Source organism: Hesperophylax consimilis, chromosome 4 (assembly GCF_061612785.1).
Source record: "Hesperophylax consimilis isolate HC1 chromosome 4, BYU_Hcon_1.0, whole genome shotgun sequence".
In the NCBI taxonomy this organism is placed as follows: domain Eukaryota; kingdom Metazoa; phylum Arthropoda; class Insecta; order Trichoptera; family Limnephilidae; genus Hesperophylax; species Hesperophylax consimilis.
Window position 1 is genome coordinate 3830203 of NC_142839.1, and position 15979 is coordinate 3846181.

A 15979-nucleotide genomic window follows, 5' to 3' on the forward strand; every position below is an offset into this window, starting at 1 on the left:
ACTTAATTTTTTATGAATTTTTACATCTACCGGTTTCGCTTAAATTCTAAATTAGAAATTAGGAAATGTATACTAATATGTCTGACAATTTTTTAAATGATCAAATAAACCTTTCTAACCAAAATAACACACTTTGTAGCCCCATATTTAATCTGTTTCCCACAATCCATTCCACTCCATAATATTATGTATGTATTATATATGTTACATTGTGTTTCTTATGCCCTTAAAATTTATTGTTGTATGTTTAATTCTTATACTTGTGGAAGCTACACGTTTATTATTAAGGCCATAGGAAAAAATAGTATAAAATAAATTATAAAATAATTTTTTTGTGAACATTCTTCCAAGATAAAGAATAAATCAGCACACGGAAAATCGCAGCATTTGCGATTTTGCTTCATTGTAATTTTTTCCCACTTAACATGATGATATTTGTTTTTGTACTGTACTTTCATAAACCTAAATTTACAAGAACGTAAAAAAATTACAAAATACAAAGAAAAAGCATCAAAATTGGCCACAGGTATCCAATGTAAGACTTTGTGAGGAGTAAACTCAATAAGGACACACTCGAGGAAGCTAAACTGAGATTTGAGAAAAGGATCTCTCTTGTGTGAAGGATTCACGGTCCTTTGTGGAATAGTTTGCATTGAAATGTAATTGCTTTGGCAAAATTATTATCTATTACAAGATAATATATAGATTTTGGTGGTAGTTATTTGTATCATTCACGCGGAAAACATAATTTTAGGGTTGAATAATTATTGACGACTCTTTGTTAATTCATAACGCATCGGTTTTTGTGATTAATATTTTCAACAAAATAAGTTATTATTTTATTTTGAACTTGAGTTCGGGATTTTTTCGGCTTCATTCAAAATTTAACAAAATCAGTTGATGAGCTAAATCAGTAGATGTCTTAATTATTAAAATTCTATTACGGGGACTGGGCCCTTAGTTTTTGTTAAAGTTTGATGTTTATGTAAAAATTTGTCAGTAGATTTAATTTTAATGTATTTTTAATATGTTTATTATTTATAGATATAAAAAAATCTGTTGGTTTTCCTAAATAAATAATGTAGATGTACTTAATTTGTAAGCTTCATTTTAAAATGTTTAATCACAGAGGTAATTACTAGTTTAAACCCTTTAAGAATAGAATTATTTTATAAATATCTCAAAGCCAAATATAATATTTAAAATCGTATTTGAAATAATAGTCATTCTTCTAAAATACCGTGTTTTACTTTGGAATTATCACGGGCATTAACGAAAAACGCCCAAAATGTCTAAAACCTGCATACTGCAGTGCATCTCAATGTAGTTATTATTTCAATGGACTGCAAATGTCGTCAGCCGCACTATAGAGGTTAAAAAAAATTGTGATAAAAATAAAGTACTTAACCTCTAAGCGCGGTAAGATAATATCAACCAATAAACTAACACTATTTTGCCGAAAGAAACCTATAAATACAAGCCGTATTTACATCTGCATTAAGAATATATCGGTACTAACATTGAAATAAATACAAAGACGCGTTATGTATATACTAATAGAACAAAAAATATAGCACGTTCCAGTTTCTAGATGCAAAGCGAATAGCGAAACGCATACGAAAAGTATAGTTAATAACGATGTGTGAATAGATGTACTAGCTACATTCGACAGCTTGCCTAGCATGAAAAGGAACGCATTAGATAGCCGTTCAAAGAAAATTTGTGAGCTGGTGAAACAGCTATATTATTATGGACGCCCGTCGTTTCTATATGCGTGTAACTCATCATCAGTCGCGAACTTAAGCGGCCAACTGATGGGCGAGCATATGGCAAAAAGCCTTGTGAATAATTATATTTATTGAAATAATAATTTATTTTTGACCACATGCGAATGGAAAGAAACTCCATTAGATTTGGATTTACTCGAGAATAATTTGAGCACCTCTCAAAAGCTCAGGTGGGTAATTTTTTTACATATAAGAGAGACTAGAGTGTTGTGTTTGTGGCAAATGGTGACAGCTTGTCTGACCAACGAACTCATGCGCGATACTAAACGTATTAAATCTATGAGTAAGTATGTCAACTACACCTAGATAAGTGAAACCATGCCAGATTTCTCAATAAACTATCTTCTCTTTTGATTCATCTAAGGGTATCGACAACATCTTCGCCAATATCACCCAAGTTATGCATATTCTAATTCGCCAATTAACCGAGCTCTACATAATCTAAATAATACTTGTCTTAACTCTAACATTGACATTTTTTCGGATTCACTGCCCAAATTCAAACGTGGCATCACGTCAACAATTTAAACTATTAAATGAGCATACATACAGACACACACACACACACAAACATTACACACGTCACACACACGCCTATAAACTACACACGTCACCTGGTAATTAAGGAATAAACATAACACTTAGCAGACATTACAAAGAAACATATCATAGGTACCCAACATGAAATATTTTATTCCTGTATAATGTTTCATCTCTGTAAATCATGTACTGTTTGTTTCTATAATATAAAAAATATAGGTGAGAGAATAATTGTCAAAGGTTCCCAAAGTTGGTGTTTGCAATGACTTATATGTATATATACAATCAAAATCCTATACAAAAAAATATTATATTTTAGTAAAATGTAAATACGTATTTGGGCGTAGGCATATAATATATTCTGCCACCCTGCACGCATATTTGAGCTATTTCGCAGTCTTAAACTTAAACCGGGGGTGTTTAATGGTTGAGGGATGGTCATCAATCAGTGTTACCTACAAGGGTAGGCAGAGGGTACCTACCCTAACCACCCCCGCCCACGCGGCCTTCCAGGTGCAACCCAACAATAGCACAGCAAGGCTCCGGACCCGGTGTCATTACGATTTACAATTTTTTTCGCATCTTACCGATTTCACGAAGCCGGCGTCGAACAAAAGGCCGACGGCTGAAAAAAAATGTCAATGAAAAGGAACTCCATAAATAAAAATGGGCAGAAAAATCGCTAGAGTCGTAAAATCAATTTTAATTTGGCCGATACGACAGAACCCTGGAATGTGAAACTATTACGGGGAAATGCACCCCGCTGCGGTGCGTCGCTGCATTGTTTGCCATTTTAGTTTTACGAGCTTTTTTACAAAATATTGCAAACGTAGGTACGCGTATTAGAAATAGGTGATATTTGTCACATGTACAAATAGGTACTGAATTTGGAATACCCTCCAATGAGTAGGTATAGAGCCTCGAGTTTTATTAATATCATAGGTCTGTAGTATACTACGGAATAGACTGAAACATTGAAAAACTAAAAGAAACATGAAACAGAACAAGACATAGAAAAATTAAAAGGTAATGTTCTCCACTGGGATAATTTAATTTACTCAGCTAGTACAATTAATATTGTGAGTAACAATAAACGCACTACTGACTATTATCATAGACACCTCACACTTCGACTTATGACAGGTCTTGTACAAACCTAGTATAAAGTAGTTCAACTATTGTTACACTGGTATATATTTCTTTTGAATTATGCATTGCCTTACTGCACTTATATTAATAACTGCATCACTTGCAATAGTGTTTTTGTGTACAAATTAATTTATTATTTAATTTATTGCTATTATTATCCTGTGTACCATTGTACGCATGTAATTCGATTATCACTGTATTGTAAAAGCCCATGGCATTTGAATAAGTAAAAAATACAAAAAATATCGTCTCTAACCACTCGGCCATTGGAAACCTAATTATTAAATATAATTTTTGTCGACTTTGTATTTCAAATTCAGTTTTTTTTTACGAATGAATGATTACTAAGTTATAAAGAATTGGTTTGTAACCTAGATAGTGTCTCAGATAAATATTTATTTTTTTGATTTATATGGGACAACTATTGACTTTTTTAAAAGTAAAAATAAATATTCAATTACTAAAGGAATAACTTATAAATCTAATATAACTAATAAATCCAGTTAATATAATATATATTGTCATGATTTAGTGATGTGTATCTAAACATTTGGCCTAGATATTGAATTATGATATTATGTCTACACTATATTATTTTGTTGAAATACAAAGAGCTGGCGGGATTAAATACAGAGCCATAAAATGTGCTCAATAAACTGACTCTCGGAATACTTACTTATGAATTAACAAAAAAATTTTATTAAATATTTTTTGCAATAAAACTGCTGACTTTTGAAAAAGCTTTTGTATAAAAATCAAGCAATTTGACACGTGTCATGTATGTTTATTTCTCTTTATAAAATTGTTAAGCAAATCATAAAGAAGTTTAAAAGATTTTTGAATGATTGACGAAAGGGGAGGTGCAAATATCTCGGAGAAGAGTTCATTCACATCGTAAATGTCATCGAGCTGTTGAATTCTTTGAATTGAAATGTACTTATATTTCTTATAACTATTTATACACGGTGAGAGGGTTTTGAGAATGCGGTAAAAATAACATTCTAAAAGCTTTCAAATTTAATAAAAAACATACCTTTTTCTAAATTGTGAACATTGGCAAAATTCTTGCCTTGTCCTAAACAATATATTACGATGTTATATACCTACTCCCAGAAGAAGTTTTTTTTTAAATATGTACAAAAATTATATCATTCCTCTCCATTGGATTCGTTCAAAATACACCAAGATTTCACGAGATGAAGTATGATGGATTGTGTGTGATCCTACGATCCTCTGGATTAAACCCCAATTAAACCACACAGATTTAATATCTTGTAAGGAATATAACCTGTTATTCCCGTCTAAAAATTAATTACCCAGTTGTGGATAACAGAAAAGTTATGAATCAGAAAAACAGTTTATTTGAGAAAAAAAAATCTGGTTAGAAAAGTTGATTGCCTGATATTATTCTGGGTCCTTTTCAGCATTTATTGTTTTTTCAGGTTTTTCAGTGATTATTTTAATAATGAGTAACCATTATAAATAAATGAAATAAATAAAAATAAATTTAATATGTATGGCCAGCAACGGGGCGCAATTAGCAGCCTAGCAGAAATATAGGAAGAGGAAGGGTTTCCGGTTGCAATGGCAATACTACTTCCGCCTAATCATCGATAAAGGAAATAAATTTAAATACTATTATTTTTTTTATATGAATACGGAACAAGAGTCCCTACTGCTCCTTACCATTTGGAGCCAATGAGACTATGGCATCCCCAATTGCGGTATGTTGTGAGGCTGAAGGTTGTGGTTCTGGGGAGGCAGAAGGAGATGAAGAAGAGGAAGGTGAGGAAATACCTTGTTATTCAGATCTGGTCACCAAACACGGCGAAAGCCATTTCAAACCACTTTTCAATTCTGAATGGTTGTCATACACCAGGGCGATACTGAGAGTATCTTCCTCTCTGGAATATGCCGCAAGTATAGTATATATTATTTAAAATGAATGAATTGTGAAATAAAACAAATTGGTCAAATAAAATTTAATCGCGCACGCCGGGATTCGAACCCGCGACCTTCGGTTAGCTAGTCGCGATTTACCCCTCGACTACGGAGGTCGTCAAACATTTGACATTCTCCAATATAATAACAGTTCAACAAATGTTCAGAATGTTTTAAAAAAAATTGTCGGAACTTGGCAACATAAGATAAAACGTGCGTCTAGGGGATGCTTTTTGTACTTTAAAAAACAGGCGGAAGGCGTAAAAGGAAATATTTCAACATTATCGCCTCACCAAAAAATACCTATATCCCGTTTTAAAATTAAACTAAATTTATATTGAGTAACTAGCATCACTTCGTCATTATAATACCTCCGGTCCGATTCAATTGATCTTTTCTTGTGTCAAGAAATACGATTGCTCGTAACTTAGCGTCGTCAAATTCGGCTCCATTTCAATACGAAAGGAGACGGGCCGTTCCACGGCTTTACGGGCTCAATAATGCCCGGCCACCGAATAAGCTGTAACTAACAGACCATTAAACTTACAGGCCATATATTTCTTTAAATCAATGTCTTTTAATAATAGGACCCCTTTGTGGATGGCCTCAGCCTTTTAACGGCATCGTATAATGTTTTAAGTATTTCCGGGTGTTAAATTTTCCAGGAAGATGCCATTCAGTTGATTTTCTAACATTCGATAAATAAAAATAAATAAATTATTGAAACCTTTAACCGGTGTCCCCTCAACTTAATTCCTTAAGAGATTTGAAAAATCGTTAAATATGTATATTTTGATACATTTCGACTCCTTACCGGGACAGGCGACACAAGACTCTAATAACGGGATCGGCTCGATGCTGGCATTTTAATTAATTCCGATGAATTCGTAACTATAATATGTATTTTTAGACCAATATCTACGGATTTAAGTAATTTATATTTAAGATTCATTTTTTATTTTTTATTTTATTTTATTTTATTTTTTTATTAACGACAATTATATTAAAACATATATATATATATATATATATATATATATATATATATATATAGATACTAATAAGACATTATATATATATATAATGTCTTATTAGTATCAAAATATTTTACGTAATACGGTTTGAAATTTTATAAAACATTTTTCAACTATAAAATAGCGCTAAGAACCAGATTTTATTTTTGTAGATAATGTATTAGTAGCTTTCCGAGGTATTCGTTCATAAACATTTGAAATTTTAGCAATACGTTCATCAGAAATAATTAAAATAAGTACCACAGAAAGATCAATTTTCTAGACCTGCTTTAGCAAATTCGACGGTAGGTCCGTCCATTATACTGGGCTGCGCGCCGAATATTGTTTTTACACGACTTCATCACTTATGTTATTCCTACTTTATTTTAGAGATTCGCCAGCGCCGCGCGTCGCATATTTATGTGAATGGTTTCTTCAATTACATCGTTAAGATTCCGACATTGTTTAATGTCGGTATTAATCCCTATTACATAAAATAATTTAGACACATACGTACACACCCTAGTTCACATACGCACACATACATATTCTTATACACCCCATACATAAAAAATATTATATAGTTTTTTTACCTCAAATCCTAAGATAAAATGCGTATGGCATGAAATATATATAATCACTCTCTAGAGTGTGTCACAAGAGACATGTGATTGGTACTTTTCCTTGTAATAATTTCTAAAAACGTGTTAACTACTTACCATTCATTTTTTCTATATACAGTTTGTTTCTAAAATATAAAAAAATTGACATTTAAAAAAAGTTAATGTTGTATAGCTGGACAGGCTTACTTATTCTGAATATTCTTTCAAAACGAATTATTGTAAAGTAAGAAGAAGTCAAAATTACGTGAAATTATAAAAACCTATAATAAGGTCCCTGAAAAGTATTGGAATGATCTTAGAAATAATTCCAAATATTCTGAAATTCAAAATTCTACATAATTTTGTCAATAAAATTAGTTTTAGTATTTTTCGCAACAATCCACCAGTTTTATTTAATAAGTTTTCAATCTTCTTTCTTCTATGTAGGTTAATACAATATTATAAAGAATAGTGACGTGGCAGCGTGGTTTGTTATTTATACAAATCTTCAGTTTTATTTCGAGATTGGTGAAATTTTGCACACTTGACCCTGAAAACTGGAGAAAGGTGATTGTCTACCCGAAATTTTATAAAACCACCACCATACCCTTTCCCACCTTTTAATGCAGAATTTTGACACTTGACGTTAAAAATGAGCGGAAAATTACTGTTTACTTCGACTTAGAAAAACTCTGTGTAAAGCTCTGGCAACGCCGGGGATTTCAGTGATTATAATATTCATATTAACACTACGATGCTAGTTTATTGGTAAATTATAACTAATTTATTTTTTCTTGTTTTCAGATATTTGCTATGCACCGATAAGGATTTACACACACGTTGCAAACATCAGGGTAAATACAAACATCTTTCCTATTATTATTACATATATTTAAACCATATTTAGTTTTCTTACAATTGTTTCTAAGGATGTCTGTTTTTAGGCAACTACAAGTACGTCAATTTGACCAAATCTGGGTACAAATAACATATTTTACTTGACATTTTGCTAAAAGTATTAACAAATTCCATTATGCATTTTGTTTGAAGCCAGGGATGCTTAGTAATCTTGTGAGATTTGAAAAAAAAACACGACGGATATGAAATGTGCCATTAATGTAAAAGAAGACGATCCGAGAAATTGGACTTAGCGTAATCTCTATTCTAGAACCGGCCTTTCAATTCACTGGACCTCTTCAATTATGGCGGACTTTTATGTTATTAAACTGGTTGACTCAATACACATACTTGGATTTTCTCTATTGAAGTCACAAAAAGGGTCAACATTTAATTTGTGTGAAATGTTTAAGTGTTAGACCTGGAATATCCTTTTCGATTTTGTGCCCGGCGTACTTATCGTTAAGTTTGTGGATTGGGAGCCAGCTTTAGGATAAATCCGTTCTCGAACGAAATGAAGAAATAATGTCGCGAGGAAAAAATGCCGGGAAAACCTTTTTCGGCGGGAAATTGAATAGTTGGATTACCGTCCGCTAGAGGGACGATTGGCAGACACTCTACGGGGACTCCCAAGGTTTTTGTAAGACGCTGAAACATTATTCTTTATTGTATTACCTATTTACTTAAGTCAAATAAGGATCGCCGTAGTTTACTAAAAACCCGAAAGGTATATAATAATTGAAACGGTGCATAAAAACTCGTTGACTAATTAGTGGTACCTTGTTTGTTTTAAAGAAAAAAATATCATCCTAGGACTGGGATGAATATTCCAGAAGAAAAAATAGTTGAATCGTGTTAGATATTTAATATCATTCAATTCTTGTTAGAATAGTTAGTATGTAGAGCATATTTTCATTTCTGTGAAGATTAGGGAAAAATATTTTTTTATCATAGTTATTTACGGCAAGTGACTGTGGTTTATCTTCTTAATATATAAAAATCACATTTCACTGTTTCGTACATGCTAATCTCCGAAACCACCCAACCGTTTTCAATAAAATTTTGTGAGTGTGTATGGTTGGTTCCAGCTTGAAACATAGGATTTTGGACCCGACAGGTGGCACTGTTGTCAAGATCTAATTTAAAAAAAATTTTTCAACGTAATTTTTTTTTCAGATATTATCCAAAATACATAAAACGGTAAATTTTAATTTCCCTAAATATAAAACGGTCTGTGGCAGGACAACCTCTGACTGAGGCCACTATGTTGTTACAATAATACTTAAGTGTAAACCACAATTATTTCATAAAAATAATTTTATTTGACTGGCAAATATATCTCCATTTAAACATAAAATGAAAAATACAACTCTAGAGAAAATTTTAAACATCAGTATGAATGATTAGTTGGAAGTATATTTTAAATTATTTTTCAAAATAATGGCAAAACATGCTATGAATGGGATGTAATTTAAATAATAGTTTATTTACCTAACATGAGTACCTATGAACTAAAATAAACATAAGCCGTTGGCGTTTTCGCTTGAAAAAGTAAAAGGGTTACTAATCGATCTAATGCCTCTTTTCAAGAAATCTAACACTTCACTTCAATTCACTCTTAGGGATAAATAAATGCACGGTGCCGGAAACTCGTATTACAAACGCGAAACTGGTGAATCTATACAAGATTGAGAATCCAATATTTTTTTTGGATTTTTGCGTTTCGAATTTTTTTAACAATTAAAATTTTTAGCAACTAAAGGGTTAAAACACTTTTGGTGCCGAGTCTACCCTTCGACTCATTCAAAAACACACTAAACAGTTGATATTAATAATAATAATTGGATGACTTGTATAGCGCCGTTTTTGTGCAAAATCACCTCAAGGGCGCTGTACAAACTTATAATACATTTCTACAGTGATCTATGTTATTACTTAAATCTTTATGGAGATAATATACAGTACAATACTTACCTGGTAGGTCACTTGAGATTAACACTTAATTAACATTATCTAATTGTTTATTAGCGAAATTTAGGACATAATTAAAAAATTGAATAAAACTGGACTTTCTATTAGGAATGGTATAGATTAATTTAAGGGTACGACAGCTTAAAAAGGTAAGTTTTTAGTTTAGACCTGAATTCTGTTGGACTTGTTATGGATCTTAGTTCCGGAGGGAGTTTATTCCAAGCCTTCGGCCCAGATACTCCGAAAGCGCGATCACCAAACTTAGTATTTGACTTGCGTATAGGTTCTATCAGTCTGCCTACAGCTGATGATGTTGCTGATCTAAGAGTTGACTGCCTCAGACCAGTGTATTCCGAGATGCATAGTTCAGAGATGTAGGGTGGGGCCATTTCATTGATGGATTTAAACACCATCCAGCACAGTTTGTACTGGATTCTTTCAGGGCACTTGAGTCTGGGCACTTGTTCTGAAATGTGTGAATATTTTGAAACCCCGGTTATGAGCCGCGCTGCTTCATTAAACACTGATTGAAGTTTGTCAATTTGATATTTTGGAAGGCTAGCATAAATGCCGTTGCAGTAATCGAGACGTGAGACTACGTAAGAGTTGATAAGTAGTTTTGTTGCTTCTGTAGGAAGGTTTCTCCGGACAGACTTGAGTTGTCTTAGGTGAAAAAAACCAGTGCTTACAGTCCTATTTATTTGACTTCTAAACGAAAGGTCTGAATCTAAATTGACACCGAGAAGTTTGACTGTTGTTTTTGGGATGATATCGCTGCCAGTAATAGTAATAGGTGAATAGGTGAAGGTGACCCACTAGAGACCGGTTAAAAAAATTATATTAAAGTTCCTATTTCGCACTCGATATACTTATCTGTAATGCAATGGTCTATTCTTCTTGTAGTTGCTTCCTTTATCATCTTTCCACTATTTCTACCCTGCATTATCATTTGGGTAAATTTTGTAGATATTTCAAACTGAAACACATTCGGGCGAGTCCATTTTTATGAATTTTTCCGAGTATCAATTTAGCAAATTTTTATCTCGAATTCAAATAAAACAACTGGGCGAACCCTTTTTTTAATTGTCAAAGTCAATGATAGTGAAAATTTAATAAAACTATTTGAACTCTGATTTTTTTAATAAAAATTGTAAATAAAGAGACCGTTTATTTCAAAATATTTTAATCGATCTCGTTACAATCATTTATTTTTTTAAATAAAGCATTCTATAGATGCAGAGATTACATAGAATTTTTGAGGAAAATTTATTGACATGCTATCAATTTTTTTTACTGTTTGTAAAATTTCTCTCAATTTCTGGAACATAGTGAGTACCACCCTCTTTGTTGGTTATTACAATTAACAAGAGTCAACCTCACACCAAAATATAAAGCATTTGACAGGAAATTAAAAAAGCTCGAAAAATTCTCGTCTTCATTAATAAATGTCACAAGCAGGTACCTTCGTCAAATTGTACTTTTGAATAATAATTTGTCATGTCATTAGGATGACACTGCGTTATTGTGTAAGACATTTTGTTAAAAAAAATGTAGTTACAAAAATGGCGGGAGAAATAGTCAAGTCATAGGTACCTATTATATATTTTGTGTTCCATAGGGGTGAAAAATTCATTGCCATATTCATAAATCAGTTAGGTTTTATTGTTATATTACCAACATTTAAAGTAATGTGGAAATAGAATTTTTTTACATTTGCGCTGACACTAGGTACTATTAATTTTTGCTGTTTATAAATTTAATTTTTTTTATGTAAGTACCACACAAGAGCCCCAATGAGACCATGGTATTCGCAATTGGGGTATGTTGTGAGGTTGAAGGTAATGGGGAGGGGAATGAGATTGGGAAGGAGATTGGGAACGAAATTGGGAAGACGAAGTTGGGATTCATTCTATTCAAAGCTGGTCACTAAACATGGTTAAAGTATTTTTGTTGTTTGTTTTTGGGGTGTTATGCCGTGTTGCGCTAACTCCTTCTTTAGCCGACGTTTCGGACAGCGTTGCAGTGTCCATCATCAGGGCAGATTCGGTAGATCCGAAGATGTGTAAATTTTGGTTGTCGAGTTTGTGCTTATTTATTTGTGGCCTGGGTCCGTCCAAGTGCGAAATGCCAACGGAAGTGGCGACATCTTGTGGCGAATTCTGAAAGCACAGTATTTATGATAGCCTGGGGCCATCTTCACATCTTCACATCTTCGGATCTACCGAATCTGCCCTGATGATGGACACTGCAACGCTGTCCGAAACGTCGGCTAAAGAAGGAGTTAGCGCAACACGGCATAACACCCCAAAAACAAACAACAAAAATGCTTTTGGCCGTGAGAATCTAAAAACTTACATGGTTAAAGTAATTTCAAGCAAAGTGTTGATTCTGAATGGTGATCTTTTATCAGGGCGGTACGGAAAGTATCTAACACTCTTGAATGTTGAATTGTGCTGCAAATATAGGTACTATATATTATAAGAAATGAATATTTTGTGAAATAACACTAATTCATAAAATGAAATTAACTTGCATTACAACCGATACTTCTAGAGGTATAAATAAGACTAGCTGACATACACCCGGTGTTGCTGGGGGTTATCCTTAGGAGATAGACATATACCATGGCTGACTTTTCTGTAGGCCTTCTTCGTGATATATAATTCCGTAGTACATTATTTTGATGTATCTCATAAGGTTTAGCCAGCGTTAGCAATGTAAGCGCCCGAAAATAATTTTTTTACGACTTGATTACAAAACATCGATTTTTCTCTACTTTCTAAAAATATAATGTGCGTGTATTATCCATATAAACCTTTCGAAAGAAATTTTCTACGTGGTAGTGAAAACCCTATCAAAATTAGTTGCGTAATTTAGAAGAATTCAGCGCAAAAACAGATAAAAAAGTTGCGACTTTATTTTACACTATTTATTATATTAATTAAATGAACATCAATTATTTATTATGACCACATCACATTTATGCATAAGTTTGTTGCGAATAGCTTTTAAAAATATATAAATAAAAAACAATAAAATAGTGTTTACAGCTGATTCCCAAACGTCATGGCATTTTTTCCTGGAAAATTTCTGTCGTTTCTTTACATTGTCATAGTGAGAACATCCAATTTTTCAGTTAAATAGCTGCTTTTGTAATGTTTTAGAAGAGAGTCTAGCCTACATAACGATGATCTCCAATGCCTTGCTCCTCAGTGAAGCTTAAATAATCGGAAAACAAGTCGAAGATTTTCGATTTTTGTATTTCGCACTTAATTTTATTTTATTCACATCGAAAAACAAATTTAACAAATTTTTATAAATTTTAAGTGGATGCTTTCTCAGTTAACAGACTTTATATATTTTCTGTAGTGATTAGGGAATGTTAAATCGCGTATCATGTACGTATACAAACAGACAAGTGCTTCCACCCCATTAATAGCTGATATTTTGGGCAAAAAGGTGTATTTCTGATACAAGATGCCACGTGTTATGCAAGACTGATGGCTGAATGGTGTATCTTCACGATGTTTTTCGTTGTTAAACTGAAAATGCTGAAATATCCTGAAAGGGCTCATCAGAAATTTACCTACAACCATCCTTCAAATCGACAGGTCCTGGGAACATTTTTGTTCGACGTCCCGACGACGATAAATGGTTCAAAATCCTTTCTCATAATAATAAATATTTCAATACACAACATCAATAACCTTTTCTTTGGAGGGCTTGAAGTCTATACGGTGAACAGAAAGTAGCACAGAAAAGCGGCGGTAAAATAATAAAGAATTTAAATTTTTTATATTCATGAATAACTTAATGAGTAAAACCTCAAATGGTAACATTTAATTATTGAAGATGATATCAATGATTTTTAGACGAAAATTTTGAAACAGAAAAAATCAAAAAAGGTATGGTCGCATCTATGACTTGAACACAGGACTTAGTAAAAGAATAGGGTTCCATTAGCTCAGATGGTAGAGCAGGTCGTGGGTTCAAGTCCTAGATGTGACCTTATATTTTTTTGTTTCAAAATTGCTGATTTCATCCTCAATAATAAAAGATTGATAAAATTGCTGAATTTTTTATACGTAGGTACTCTAACTATAACCTGTTTCAAACTATGTACATACTGAACAGAGATTGATTGAAGTATATATTGAATTACTGAACTTGTTTTGGCTACCGTGTCGATTTATTTGATTTTGCAATCATGTGCCAAAAATTAAATAACAAAGGCGAAAATACTTTTTGCGTGTATTTTATTCAAGTGAGTTTGACACTAATGATACACCACTCAGCAAGATAAATTAAACGTGAATTGTGTAAATACTAATCTAAATAAATATTTTTTAACAGTGCCGTACGTTTCTTGACACGCTGTGAATGAAAAATGGCCTCCGAACCAGGCCGTGCCGTACCTGGCCAGTCATGCAGCTTTGTAGTCTCACCTTGGTTGGGTGGAAAATGAGGCGAGGATGATCGCCGGCTTGTTGGGTAAAAAGCTTCCAGAAGCGGAATACGCGCAGTCACTCACAACACATAAATAAAATAAACTGCGGTTTATTAAACGAAGTTTTCACTATTAAGCTCTAATTCTAAAATATTAACTTCGCATACAATACCAGCAAATATCAAAGATATGTATAATTTTTATTTTTTTAAACTTTAAATACCTGAAGGTAAAAATTACCCAAAGGGGGTCACTAGGATACCCCATATATCGCGGAAGATCCGTATCTCTTTGGACGAATTGTTGAACAGAATTTGAACAATTTGTTAAATTTAATACTTAATATTCAAAGTTCTGTAAAAGTCATATTCAAGTTATGTTGTTATCTAAGTACTGTGAAATATCCGGCCCAAGATGAAATATTAATACAAATTAAATAGAACTTTCACAAAACATGAAATCTGACGAATTTTACAAATTCTGTTAAATAAGTCGTCATTAATATTCCTTTTGCCCTTTCTAGTATTATTAAGATACTTTTATAAACCTAACATAACCTAACCTAACCCAACAGTTAAACATAAAGTAAAGAAAAACGGTAAAAAGATTTTTAGTAAAACTCACATTTCACGATCGCACTTGTGGCTTGTTTTGTAGTGAGGATAACAAAAAAATTATTGTGGTTCGGGAGCAAAGAGGAATTTGTGGAAATCAAATTGATATTTTTTATATCTTTTAACCGAATTATAGAGAAGATGTGTGATTTAAAAAATCAATTAAATATTGCACGAAATTCTCTTTTGGGGGAAGTGTATTACCCCTTCTAATGTGGGATGGATAACTTATGCAAATATCTGTTTTTTAACAGTTTATTTTAGTTTCAATGAATTTTACATGCTCTCGAGTAATGTTCATTATTCAAATCTTTCAAAATATAAAACATCTATTCCAGATATCAAGATACTGGATTTTTTGTTACTTAGAGAAATTAAACAACTGAAAAAAGTATTTTACCATTAAAATGGTGGGGAATGTATGCATAAAACATTATACCATCAGCTTTGAAGGCTTTAATTAGTACCATCATCGAATGTAAAAAATCAACACTCGAACATGGCAGCAACTCCATAAGATAAATTAACCAAAGAAAAAAAATCTGCCTGAGTAAGGAAGAGCTACCCCTATCTCAAATTTTTAATACTGTTCGTTAAAATATTAAATTTCGTTAAATTTTCCAAGTTAGACAGGATGAATAACCATTTTTTTATAAACTATATTATTTTGCGTAAATTCTAAACAAGCATATACCAATTATTTCTGAAATGACTATGGCGATCTTTAAATAAACTCCATTTGATTATCTGGCCCAAGAAGGGCGGAGGGTGGCACCCATCAGAACTCCCCCCCCTTGAAAAGGCATTAACTCCTTACCTTTCCACGTAATGTTGTGCGATTGTATATCCACCATATACAAATTATTCATTCTGAGAAGTAATTATTTATGAAACTAATTTGAAGGAATTTACATTTCACCACCTTGTATTGGATTGAAAAATTCTAAGCCAATATTTCTAAGCATTCGGTTGATGTAAATTAAAAAATATGTATATTAAATTCTCTGAAAAGAGAACG

The 15979-nt window shown here is 32.5% G+C and overlaps 1 long non-coding RNA gene across 1 annotated transcript in view; it reads left to right on the plus strand.

Annotated features, from left to right (window-relative positions):
* The window catches only part of LOC149424058 (uncharacterized), a 651496-nt gene that overhangs the window by 205201 nt on the left and 430316 nt on the right, over positions 1 to 15979 (plus strand). Inside the window, exon 2 of the long non-coding RNA XR_016302096.1 lies at positions 7837 to 7886. This is a non-coding gene — a long non-coding RNA (uncharacterized LOC149424058). The remainder of the gene's footprint in view (positions 1 to 7836; positions 7887 to 15979) is intronic.